The sequence below is a fragment of the Ambystoma mexicanum genome, chromosome 8 (assembly GCF_040938575.1).
Source record: "Ambystoma mexicanum isolate Mex_15411 chromosome 8, UKY_AmexF1_1, whole genome shotgun sequence".
NCBI classification, from domain to species: Eukaryota; Metazoa; Chordata; class Amphibia; order Caudata; family Ambystomatidae; genus Ambystoma; species Ambystoma mexicanum.
Genome location: NC_090929.1, coordinates 1239946156 through 1239958541, shown reverse-complemented (window position 1 = coordinate 1239958541; position 12386 = coordinate 1239946156).

Sequence of the window (12386 nt, the reverse complement as noted above, 5' to 3'; positions counted from 1 at the left end):
GAGCCCCATGAAGCATCACAGTCGCTGTGGTTGGTGGTGGTATGGTACAAAATGGCAGTTGGGCCCCATTTGGTTTTGTTTGGCATAGCGGTGAGTGAGATGTAAGGGGCATACCATGTTTTAAAAATTCATGAAAGTCCTAAATCTGTGTATTGTTATAAATCGAGACGAGGAGCTCGGTGAAATGAATGCACATTGTGCAGTATGAGATTGCGATTGCTCTGCCTAGGCTTGGTTTCCCCCATTAAGTGAATGGTAGTAACATTTTAATTGTTCGGCAACGTAGAGCAACATGTTTGTACCACTGTGTTGGGGGTTCCCTTGTGACGCCATGTGTTGGTAGAATAACCCAGCATTTTGTTTGATTTCTTTGGTGGGCTCTGCTACAAAAGGAGTAGCAGCGGTCGGAATTGCAGCGGTTTATTAGTGTGAACAGGAAAAAAGTGGTTTCTTTGGTGATGCATAAAGCTTATAGGGCAGATTCTAATGTCTGGGTCTCTACTCGCTTGGGAAAGCCATCCCCATTCCTGTAACTGGTTTAGGGAGATATGCAATGTTGCTTTTAGGACGTTTCTGTTTTCCTTACCTACTTGTCCTTGCTGTTGGTAAACTGTGGCAGTTCACCGAAATATGCTGGCTCAGATCAGGGCAGTAATATAATGGGATCATGCGTTGGATGCGGATCCGCGAGGAAGGCAATCCTACATAATGTCACTACAGTGCACCCAACTACATTTCCTTCAGGCCCACTTGTTAGACAATTCTGGCTACGGCACTGGGACAGTGAAGGCCCATCATGGGCGGGTGGCATCCTTTCTTGCCACTACACTCTTAGGATCTGGAGAGAGGAGAGGGCGTTGAGACTTTAGCAAGAAAGGAGAGGCTGTGCCACTCATCAAGAGCTAACGGCACATAACAAGATGGGTTCTAGGGGCCACAGTTAACATTTCTGGGACCAAGCGCAGTATCAAGTCTGGAGGCGCGGGAAGTGGGAGTGGGCTGCAGAAACAACGCAAGGGGAATGGCAACGCAAAGGGTCCAGGCACACTGAAGCACGGGAAATGAATAACTGTTGTGAGGTAAATTAATGTATGACTTATACATGTTGTCTTGTGTTTTCAAGGTGGCAACGTACAGTGGGGTCACAGTACTGGGCCACCCTGAGAGTTTATTTAATTTAACACTGGGTACAGGCTTCCCACATAAATTGAATCACTGAACATCCAGGAAGAACAACTAAGGGCTAGTAAAACCATGCAACTGAGACTACACTCTTAGTGTAAGGCGGTACCATCTGAGTTCATGGTAGCATAGACAGAGCAGCCATGCTTATCTTAGGAGGGGGAGAGTGCTGTAGAAACAGTACAGCCGGTGGGCACTACTAACAACTATGCTCAGCAATGCAGGGACAGTAGACCCCACCACTTGCTAGCGACACCCAGTTCAAATCACATAAGTCAACTGGAAAAAATACCTTTGGTAAATAGTGGGAAAAATATCCCAGGTACTCAAACAAAAGAAACAAAAAATGGGTTCATCCAATCCCATCATAAATGTAACATGAATGATGATCAGATGGTGTGACAATGGGCCAAGTGAAGTTATTCGGCTGCTCCAGAAATACTTATCTATGCGTTTTGCAAAACTGTGCTCAAATTAGGCCTAAAACAAAGTGTTACTATTAGCAACTACGTTCTGCAATGCAAGGGCAGCAGACCCCACCGGTTGCACAGTGACTCTCCACAAATCTCATAATCCATCACCTTGACAACATACCTCTTGAAATAGGGGGAACACTTTTCCCAGGAACTCATTTGAGAAAAGCAAGCCCCTTGGTTTGGAGGGGGGTGGGGGGGCGGGGAGGGTTAGAATGTGGGGAGTGAATTATTGTTAACAAGGTGGGAAGTGAATTTCTGTGGCCCCAAGGATTTGTACACCCTAAACAAAAGCAAGAAAAGCGGGGGGCCATTAGTAAGTGGGGAGGTAAATCAATGTGTCATGACATATACTAATACATTCTGTCTTTTGTTTTCAAGGAGATGACGTTCATGGGGGCAACTAAAGTAAATGTGGGGCTCACAAATAGTGGTGTTTAATTACACAATGGCATGGGTAGAAAACGGGGGAGCAATACCATACTTGTCAGCAGGAGGCACATTTAAACAGAATGGGTTCCACATTTGGGGTGCTCAATGGCTCAGATAAGATTTGGGAGCAGGGTAGGAGTTCACCCCAATGATTAAGGTAGAGAGCACTGCAGTTGTTCGGGAGATGATGCAACACTGCATCCAACAGGAGCTATTTATAAACTGATAAATTCACGCCAGCAGTAAACAAGGGGTTGGCCAATATCATTTCCTTGTGCCTAATTAATCAAATCATTAGGAAGGGAGGCACACTCCTCTTGTGTCCCCCCCTCACCCAAGAGGGAGGGGTGTCCTTAGGCCCAGCCACATCCGGCTTGGCTCCGGGGAAACGGATATAAAGCCGGGGGACTGCAGAGCCCAGTCTCTTCCTTCAGCCCCCCGCCTGAAGTCCAACCCGCCCTCACCTAACCGTGGATAACGAATATATGTGGAGGCATTTCTTGGTGCCCAGGATTAAGGGCTGAGTCATGGGTCACAAGGGTCACCCTTTGGTTAAGGCAGGGATTTCCTTGCTTTAAGCGGGTTTAGAGGGTGTACGTGGTCGGTTGTGACAGGAGGGAAGGGGCCCCAGGCTACAATAGATTAGGTAATGGTGGAAACTCAGCGGACACAAGAGACACTTTCACACATGGGTGAAGAACGGGGCCAGTGCTCCTCTACAACTTCGACACACCGACGGACAGGTCCGGAGGGCCCACTTTCAAATGTATTAATGACGGGTTGCGTCTGAATGCGTGCACGCCGCCGAACACGTCCAGGGGGCCTTTGGATGTTTTAAGGTTGGGATGAGTGTGAATGCGAGCAGGTAAGCAGAAGTTATGGGGAAGTCCCTTGCCCCAGGGTGAGCCACGACCTGGTGTCTGGGAGGGAACTCTCTGCCACCGTTAACCAGCAGAGAGTCATGGCTGAGTCACGGGTCGATCCACTAGAAAGCACTGACAGATCCCGAGGGGACTGCGCAGCCAATATCTTAGAATTAAAGGCACCCAGGAGTACTAGACTCGGGGGAGGCCCCTGGTAAAGGGGGACGTGTTAAGGGACTTGGAAGTCATTCCAACCCCAAATGCTGGAAGGGAAGGGAAATGAAAAACTAGGAAAAAGGGAAGTCGTGGGGAATGAGAAGGTGTCACAGTAAGGTGTGGGAAAGAAAGAAGTAGGGGAATGGATAACGAAAGAAAATAAGGAAGGGAAAGTACCTAGGGTATAGGGAAGAGTGGGGACTGGAAGTGCTCTATGGGGGGTTAAGGTTGGCAGGGCGGGGAAAGGATTAAGTGGTTTGGGGAAATAACTTGCTGGGGAATGATGGCTAGAACCGGGGGAGGAGGGGTAGGAAGGGGCAGGCCACTTTGGAAATGGATAGAACAGAATATGGAGGCAAGGGGTGGGGAAAAATGGAAGGAAACTAAAGGGGAAGGAAGAGACTACGGAACGAAGGGTGGCGGGGAGAAGGAGAGGTTTGGAATTAGATTGGATGTACAATCAACGAAGGCAGGTAGGATGGAAAATCAAGAACAGGGAAATAAATTAGAAGAGTAGTATACTAGACAGAACAAGGGAATAGTATATAGAAGGGAAGTAGTGAATACTAAGCGCTAGAATTAGAATGGTAGATGAGTAGAACAAGGGAATAGAAATTAGAATGCAAGAAGGTATGTGAAATTGGGACCGGTACTGAAGAGTAGAAGACAATGTGTACTGTGAATAAAGGCACCGAAAAAAGTGTGTGGGAAATGTGTACTTTGAATAAAGGCACTGAAAAAAGTGTCTGGGAAATGTGTACTGTGAATAAAGGCACCGAAAAAAGGGCCTGAAGTGTACTGTGAAACAAACCAAAGTAATCGCCATTGGTAGAGAGGGAAATGTGTATGGAGGGCCGGGGTTAACCGGCAGGGTCCTCAGGACGCTGAAGGTGGGGGAGGTCCTTAAGAAGCCACACCCGGCATAGAATATCCTGTGGTGCGGTGGAGAAACGGATCACCTGTAAGAACTCCTTGACTTTATGCAAATAAAGCTTGCTGTGGCATTGTAAATTTCCACCTTTGAAAACTGGTCTTGCCTCTTTATTCAGTGAATCTCCTGGAGGTCTTGTTGGTGGGGGTGGGGGATATGAATGAGGTAAGCGTGTCGGTGTGTTTGGGGAGGCGCAGCTGTGGGATGTCCCTACTAGGGACATTACAGGAGGTGATATCACGGCATAATCTACAGCATGTAGAACCATTTTGTGCATGTCCCTGGTGTTGTTACCCCACACACTTGAAATGTCATTGACGGTCTTAAAGGAGTTTACCTTTTAATATCAAAACATACCAGATGTTACCTTTTTTTGTGGGTGCTGCTTGTGGCACTTGAAAGACCCCTTAACTCCAACCCACATCTCCAGCTCCACAGCGCTTGCTGCGGGGGACTAAATGGAAATGGAGTAGGAATAAGGGCAGGTTAGTGAGGGAGAAAAGTAGAGGAGTAGGTAACATGAACACTTATGGGACAGGACAGTGGAGAAAGGAGGGCAGAAGCACGAGGGAGAAATTCAGAGTGAGGAAGGCAGGAGATAAGGTGATTGAATGGAGTGCATTGAGGGTAAAATGGTGTATGGGTACAGAGAATGAACAAGGGCAGGAGACTGGGGCAATAGTTAATAAGGCACAAGAATGAGGGGGAAATGCAGGTTAAAGAGTATTAAAGGGAGGAGAAAGTGCAGGGGGTTCCGGAGTGTAAAGAGAATTGGGAATAATGGAGGTCTAAAGAGTGAGGGAGGGCAGGAGAAAGGGTGAGAAGGGAGACAAGTGAATAAGGTGTGGAGGTGGAGCAATGTAAAGGCAAATGGTGTGTGACGTGGGTAACCAAGGGAGGGAACAATTGAGTGAAGGAAGGCAGGGGAGTATCTGAAAAGCAGCAAAATGAGCAAGAGCAGGATCTTTATAACAAAAACCTTTGGCAATAAATGGAGAAAGAAAAAGGCAGGTGGATTAAGAGAGAGAGGCAAGAACAGGGGACGACAGTGTTCAGAAAGAGTAGGATAGTAGAGGGGAAATTTCTGGTACGGAAAAAAGGGGGACGAAAAGAATGCTGTATGTGAGAAAAAGGAAGCAGGAGGGAAAGGAGCAAAAGGTGAGCATATTTGTGATGCGAAGTGAACAGGTGCTTGCCCTAGCTGTGCACCTATATGCAGTCACAGCTACAATAGATAAATGAGATGGGAAACAATTAAAATGCTGACACTTAGATATGGTTCTATTGAAATGGGCCAAAAAGATCCACATGGATGGCAAAATTAACTTTTGTGCAAGTTTTCCGTGTTCACCTTATACCAAGTTGGCAGCTAAACAAGCCAGATGAAACCCAAAGCCGGTGAACAGGGCAGGGAGTGTCTGTAGGTTAGCCAACCATCCCACGTTTTGCGGGACTTTCTCAATTTTATGGGCCGTGTCTCGTACACAGGCAGCTCGGGACATAAATAAGGCCTGACTTTTCTCCTCTGAAACAGGATCAGCTATGCAAAGTCTTCCCAGCTCACACTTTTCGAGTGATGGTGAAAAGCGCTGGGAAGCACATCGCCTTTCCCACTGCTCCCTCAGTACCCCCAGGTTTAGTTTTGTGTCAACCTCATTTCAATCAACTGATAAGAGATTGATGTCCCAAGCACATCGGGCCTTGATAAGGAATGTCGTTCTTTATAAGGTGCAATAGGTGGGTGATAATAAATGGGTGGGGAGTATGAAGCTGCATTCTATGTAAAAATGGCACCACCTGCCACTCTTGGCTGCCCTGCCTACCTTCTCACACTTGTCAGTGCGCAACCCTCTTTTGCCTGGGTTCACTTGGGCACCACCACTGGGCATCTATCTAGTGCTCTGCCTGCTACTATCCGGGCTCGTCGTATCTACTGCCCCTACACAATCACTGGGGTCCTGGGCACACTCCTCCAGCGGACTGCCTGCTACCTTCAGGGCCTTTGCCTCCTGCACTGGCTGCTATCATCTGGGCCCTACCTGATTACTGGCCCCTGCCACCTCTTGGGCCCTTCATATCTACTGACCCTCTGCCTTCACCTGACTCTTTCGTCCTTGGACTGCCTGCTACCACCTTAACCCTTGGACCTGCACCACTTGGATTCATTCTTCCCTTTCGCTGCCTGCTACCACCTTAACCCTTGGATCTGCAAACTGCCTGCTACCCCCTGGGCCTTTCCTGCCTACCGGTCCCCACCAGAACTTGAACTCTCTCCTCTGTGGGCTACCTCCGGAGCCATCTGTTCCTTCGGACCAACTGTTACCACCAAAGCCCTACCTGATTGCTAGCCCTATACCACCTCCTGGGCTTCTCCGTTCTGTCGTCCCATTGTCCCCACATAGTTTCTATCTCTCGAAGTACTGCCTGTCACCACCTGGACCCCGGGCCTTCCTCTTGGGCCTTCCTGTCTGCTGGACCACCCTACCATCTGAGCCCCTTTTTGACTCGTATTTCCTGATACCTTCTGAGCCCCTTCTTCACACGACCCGCCTTCTTCTCCTGGACCCTCCTGACCCACTCACTCAAGCTTCTCTGTCATGCACATCGCCAGTCCTCACTCTGCTCGTCCCCCTCACTCCTTTCCCTCTTCCCCCTCTCCTTCCCTCCCTATTCTCCTTTCCCTTCCCCTCATCATCATGTCCATTCCCTTGCTCAACCCCCTTCCCCGTCCACCCCATCCCCTTCCTACCCTTGCCCTTCGTCCCAATCTTATTTAGCCCCCTATTCTCCAACCCGCCAGGCTCATCAACATTGCTCTCTGGAATGTTAGATCCATCTGCAATAAGACCGCAGCTGTCTTGGACATGTTCTTCCGACTTAACCTTCACTTCCTCTGTATAACTGAAACCTGTATCCCACTTCACAACTCTACTGTTCCTGCCTCTCTCACTAACTCCTGCTCCTCCTTCTCTCATGTCTCGTTCCTATGGTCATGGCGGAGGCATTGGACTCCTCTTCCACCCTAAATAAATAATTTCTTCTACCTCCTCTGTACCTCTCCCAACCTTCCCTTCCTTTGAATACCTCTACAAATCCTTCGCTTTCCCTCACCCTATCTCTTTTCTAATTATATATAGACCTCCTGGCCTCCTTTCCTCCTTTTATGAAGACCTTGACCACCTCCTATCTCTTCTCTCCCCCTCCCCTTCTCCTCTCACCGTCCTTGGCGATTTCAATCCTCACCTCCCCTCTCCTTCCCCCCCTTTCAATCTGGCTTTCACCCCAAACACTCCTCTGAGACGGCTCTCGCTCAGGTTCTCAACTCCCTCCTCACTGCGCGCTACTCTAAGCAATCCCCAGTCCTCATCCTCCTTGATCTCTCTGCTGCCTTTGACACCGTCGACCACCCCTTACTTCTCAACACTCTTTCCTCTTTAGGTTTCAAAGGCTCTGTCCTCAACTGGCTCTCTTCTTACCTTTCAACCTTAATATTTGTGAAGACATGTAGACGAGTGCTTAAATCACAGTCTGGGTCCAAATACTGATTTCAACACGTTAGTGAAATGTGTGGTCCTTAGCAAATCATTTAATCTCACTGTGCCCGATCAGTTGACGTGTGTTTTGCGAGAAGTGATTTTGTTTGCAGTTTTTCCTATGAAGATAAAGTCTCATGGTTTACTACACTATGGAGTTGTTGCCTATTAATTATAGTGAATATTTATATATTACACAGCACATTATTCTCTTGGCCTACACGTAAAAAAAGCCTTGTTTAATGTCTTTGCCAATGGTGCCCTAGAGTACTGAAGACTGATGCCACTGCTTGTAATGTTATTTACTGTAATGTCGCTTTTAATCATGTCAATCCTTATGGTACAAATTAGGGTTCTGCGTGTCTTTTGCTGCATAGGTCCAGAAGACAAATTAGAACATGTCAGTGCCTTGTATGCCTAACAGTCCCACAGTGTTGTGACTTTGTTCTAAATATGTGCTCAAGAGCCTTAGGGAAGGAGGGGGCCTAAGCAGCTGTCCCTATTTTGGCTACTACACAGCAACATATTTCTTTCCTGGCATTAAATGCGCACTTTGCCTTGTGTGTATGTTACATGATGCCCTTTGCTGGCTGCTGCCACCTTAACTGAAGACTTTAAATGTGTGCTTGGCAGCAGGTAACAGACTGGCTTTGATAGCACCCAACATACAGCTGTGTTATCACCTATTTGCCTTTACTCTGTTTTCGTCTGAGTTAGCACCTTGCTGACCGAGCAATTACTAACTTTTCAGCAGCAGTATGGTGTTTCAGCTCCCCACAGGCTACCTGCCCTGTGAGATTAAAGAGCATTCCTTTGCATTCATCCATTCTTATCCAAGCAACCCAAGTGTGTCCACCCACCCCCTAATGGTAGGTAATGGGGGGCAATCATAATGAAATGGGCCCCCACAAGCCCTGACAAATGTTTAGCCAGGCCTTGTGAGCAAGCGCTGAGACTGCTCTTTGTTGTTCCAATGTGCTTGACTGCTATCAAGGAGGGATGAGGATGTGTGTGTTGTGGCTAACGTGAAGTTAATGGGAAGTTGTCGGACTAGGACATGGCAGGGCCCGCTCGACATTTGTCCGTCATCAGAGTGCTATACACCGCTGGGGACCCCCATGAATGGAGCCGAAAACAGACTATAATTACGTTATAATGGACACAAAGAAAGCCACACAAGACGACCAGCCAGCAGGGAGCTGAAACACTAAGGAACACATGTTGGTCAAAAGTGTAATTTGGCAGTAGGGAGCCATTATGTGTTCACACACGTATGCGGCTCCCTGCCGCCAAATTTGCCTCATTTGCATGGCAGAATGCAAAAGTGCAGGGTGGTATGCCGCCTTTTTCCCTGCATTTTTGCACTCCACCGTGCAAAGTGAGTTAACACAGTGTTTACTTTTATCAGTGATCACAATTAACAATTAAACGCTGGCCAATATGCTTGCATCTCGCGCAGTGCTAAATGTTCAATTTACTGCTTACCATAGGTGCATGCTAAGCAGTGTTCACAATTACAAATAAATGCCTAACAGCGTTAATTGTAAGTGTACAATGTATCCCTGTGGGGTCCGCCTCCTTTATCCTGGTGCATAAAGCAGGCGGATTCCACAGAGATCTACAGCATTTGCGGCAGCATGAAAATCCATGTCAGCGCAAATGCGGCCGCATTTGTATGGCAGAGAGGAAGGAAGATGGCAGTAAAGTTGCGTTCCGCCCCTACTCTGCACCATACAAATGAATGAAAATGGGGGGGTAACATTTATAGAAGGCGTTACACTACCATAGAATACATACTCCTAAGGAGCATTAACTTTACTCTCTTAGTGGTGTAACGTGATTGAAGGAATAAAAGCCTTAAGTAAGGCTTTAATGCCTTTCAATCGTACCACGCCACATATATTCAATCATATTCAATCATTTGTATGGCAGAGAGGAGGGGTGGAACGCAACTTGTGTTTCCGCCACCTTCCCTTCTCTCAACCCTTCTCTCAACCATACAAATGCTTCTGCGCTGGTGTGGATTTTCATGCCAGCACAAATGCTGTAGATCTCTATTGTGTCTGCCTGCTTTATAAGCATAACGCAGAAAGACCCCATAGGGATACATTTTACATGCTGCCAGCCATACACGCATTGCAGGAAGTGTGTACAATTACAATTAAATGTGACCTGACATGTTCGCATGTCGGGCAGCATTTATTTGTAAGTGTGCACGCTGCTTCCCATGCATACATGGTAAGCAATGTTCACAATGAAAATGAAATGCTACCCGTGATGTTTATTTGTAATTGTGAGCACTGCTTGCCATGCGAGCAGTTCAGGCAGCATTTACTCACTTGGCGTGGCGGAGTGCATGGCACAAGGTGGCGTACACACGTGTATCTCGCCTTTTGCCCTGCATTTCTGCACTCTGGCCTGCAAATGATGAACTTTTTGCAGCAGGGAACTACCTATGTGTATGTCAACACATACCGCCTCCCTGCTGCCAAATTACGAAATGGAGGAACATGAGCTCCTGAATGATCATGGAAAAGCTATAAATCCTTCTTTATCAGCAAGTGGCTGGTCTTGAAATCTTTTGTTAAAAGGCAACTAGGCGATAGGAACACTTCTGTATATCCTGAGCAAAGTGGCGGCCGGAAGGGCTCCAGCAAACGCAGCTTGTAATGCGATCACCGTAAAGTGCATATTTAAAAACCCCAGAATGAAAATAATAAAAACAAATATATTGCTGTGTTATAAGACTGCTGACTGGCAACCTGGGGGGTAGTTGCTGGGGCCCTCCTTGAGGCTCAAGGCCCATTTCAACTGAAAAGTTTGAAAGGCCCTGATACCGTCCCTAACTATTTACCTTGACCCAGTGGTGTCTCTAGGAATTATATTAAGGGGGTGCTCATGGGGGAACCACAGGCAGACGTCGGGCCACCTATTTTGCCGGTAATGAAAATGAAACAAACATGTATCTATGTATCTACATATCCAAGCAATGATACATGTGACAACAAATAAGTGCTATGGAAGTTTCTACAACTGAACTAGGGATTTAAACATATGTTTGTTCTGCATCTTTTTATGTGGCTCATTATGTCGCCATAGTGAAGCTCCATCTACTCGTGATCGTCCATTCGTGGCATTTTGCCGTTGAAGGAAAGTGACATTAAGGGCCCGATTCTTAGAAAACCTGTGAAGACCCCTCAAAGTATTGTGCGGGTAAAACAACTTTGTGCATACGTGCACGCAAAAGTTATATTGCATGCTTTGCATATTCATGGAATTATAACCTCAAAGTAACCCAAGGAGCAAGTTGCGCCGAAAGCCCACGACTCGCTCCAGCCGCAAACCGAAACTAGTGACATATACGGACCTTTGCGCAGACATAATCCGCACCATCAAGCATCCTGGTAATACTGCGGGCCGTCACACTGCAATTAAGGCAGTACCCCAGAGAGACTGCGTACAAACGCCCGTAACCCAAAACTGCACTCAGATGATCTGCATTCCATTTCACGTAGCTCATGGCAGTACCCTGATAATTTGTGTACAAACCCCCATAATTCAAAACTGCACCCCACTAATCTGATTGCGATCACCCCTAACTCCAAGCAGCACCTCAACTACATGCCTTCACCCCTAAAATGCTATGTAAACCTTACCTTTGCAGGTAGGATCCTTTGCGCACAGTGCTCTGCGCCTCCTATCATGTGGCAGTAAGTCCACAAGGTTTGCGTGTGCCTTTTCCCGATGTGAAGTTGCGCGTTGGAGGCCATGAATTAGGTTAGAACTGCACTTGACTGGGTGTGCGGTTTCATTGCCTGGTCTGTCCCTCAACAGGCCCACGTTATTCCTTGTTCTTCCTCATTTTGCCAGGGGAATGGGGAATATGCATGTTCTGCCCCCTATTTATTTAGTTGCATAAGATAGTCCCACATTTTGCGTGGTGTGTCGCGTACAGCGTTCGACTGCACACGAAGATGTGACGGGCCTGCGCAAAGCCACAGAAATACACGAATAGTCTGATCCATGAATTGCTGAAAGGAGTTTTTTGTGCAAAGTCACTTTTTAGCATGCAAACAATTCTGTGAATCAGGCCCTAAGTGTGTTCCTGTATCTGCTTCTAACTGTGCAGATCATGGTTGCTCTACAAGCCAGTATGGTGAATTTGGGAATTTCTTTCCTCATGCTCCTTGGACTTTGCACTTGCATTGAAAAACTAAGTGCCTGCGTTGGCCAGGTCTTGCGAGTGTCTTGCCTGGCAAGGTCTTTGAGGGACTTCTTGTAAACTCTCATCCGTATAACCTCGATTGTTAGAGGTTTATTATCCTCCTATGGGTCCAAAAGGTGGGCGTTAGTCATTCTGATAAGGAAACGTGAGAGCTTTTATCCCTCGCTGATTGTATGTTTCTGAATATCTTTGATAGAGAGATCTTCAACGTCTTTAAGGATTTAATACAGTGCCTTGGTGGGAGTGACAAGCCAATGGCATTCCCACTATTTACACACTCTGTGAGGCACATGAGATAGCGGTCGGATCAGCGCAGTCCCTGGTGACTTAACCCTCACATAATAAGATGGGGAAGTTGGGAAGTTCCTTCCATTCAAAGTATATGTATATATAGTAAACACGTTGTTATCCAGCAACTTATTGACCAGAGCACTCTTTTAACCGGCACCTCCGTAGTCGATAATAGTAACAGTTCAGTGCTGGATAACAGAGCAAATAGGCCAGTGGTCTTGGTTATCCAGCCTGTTTGAT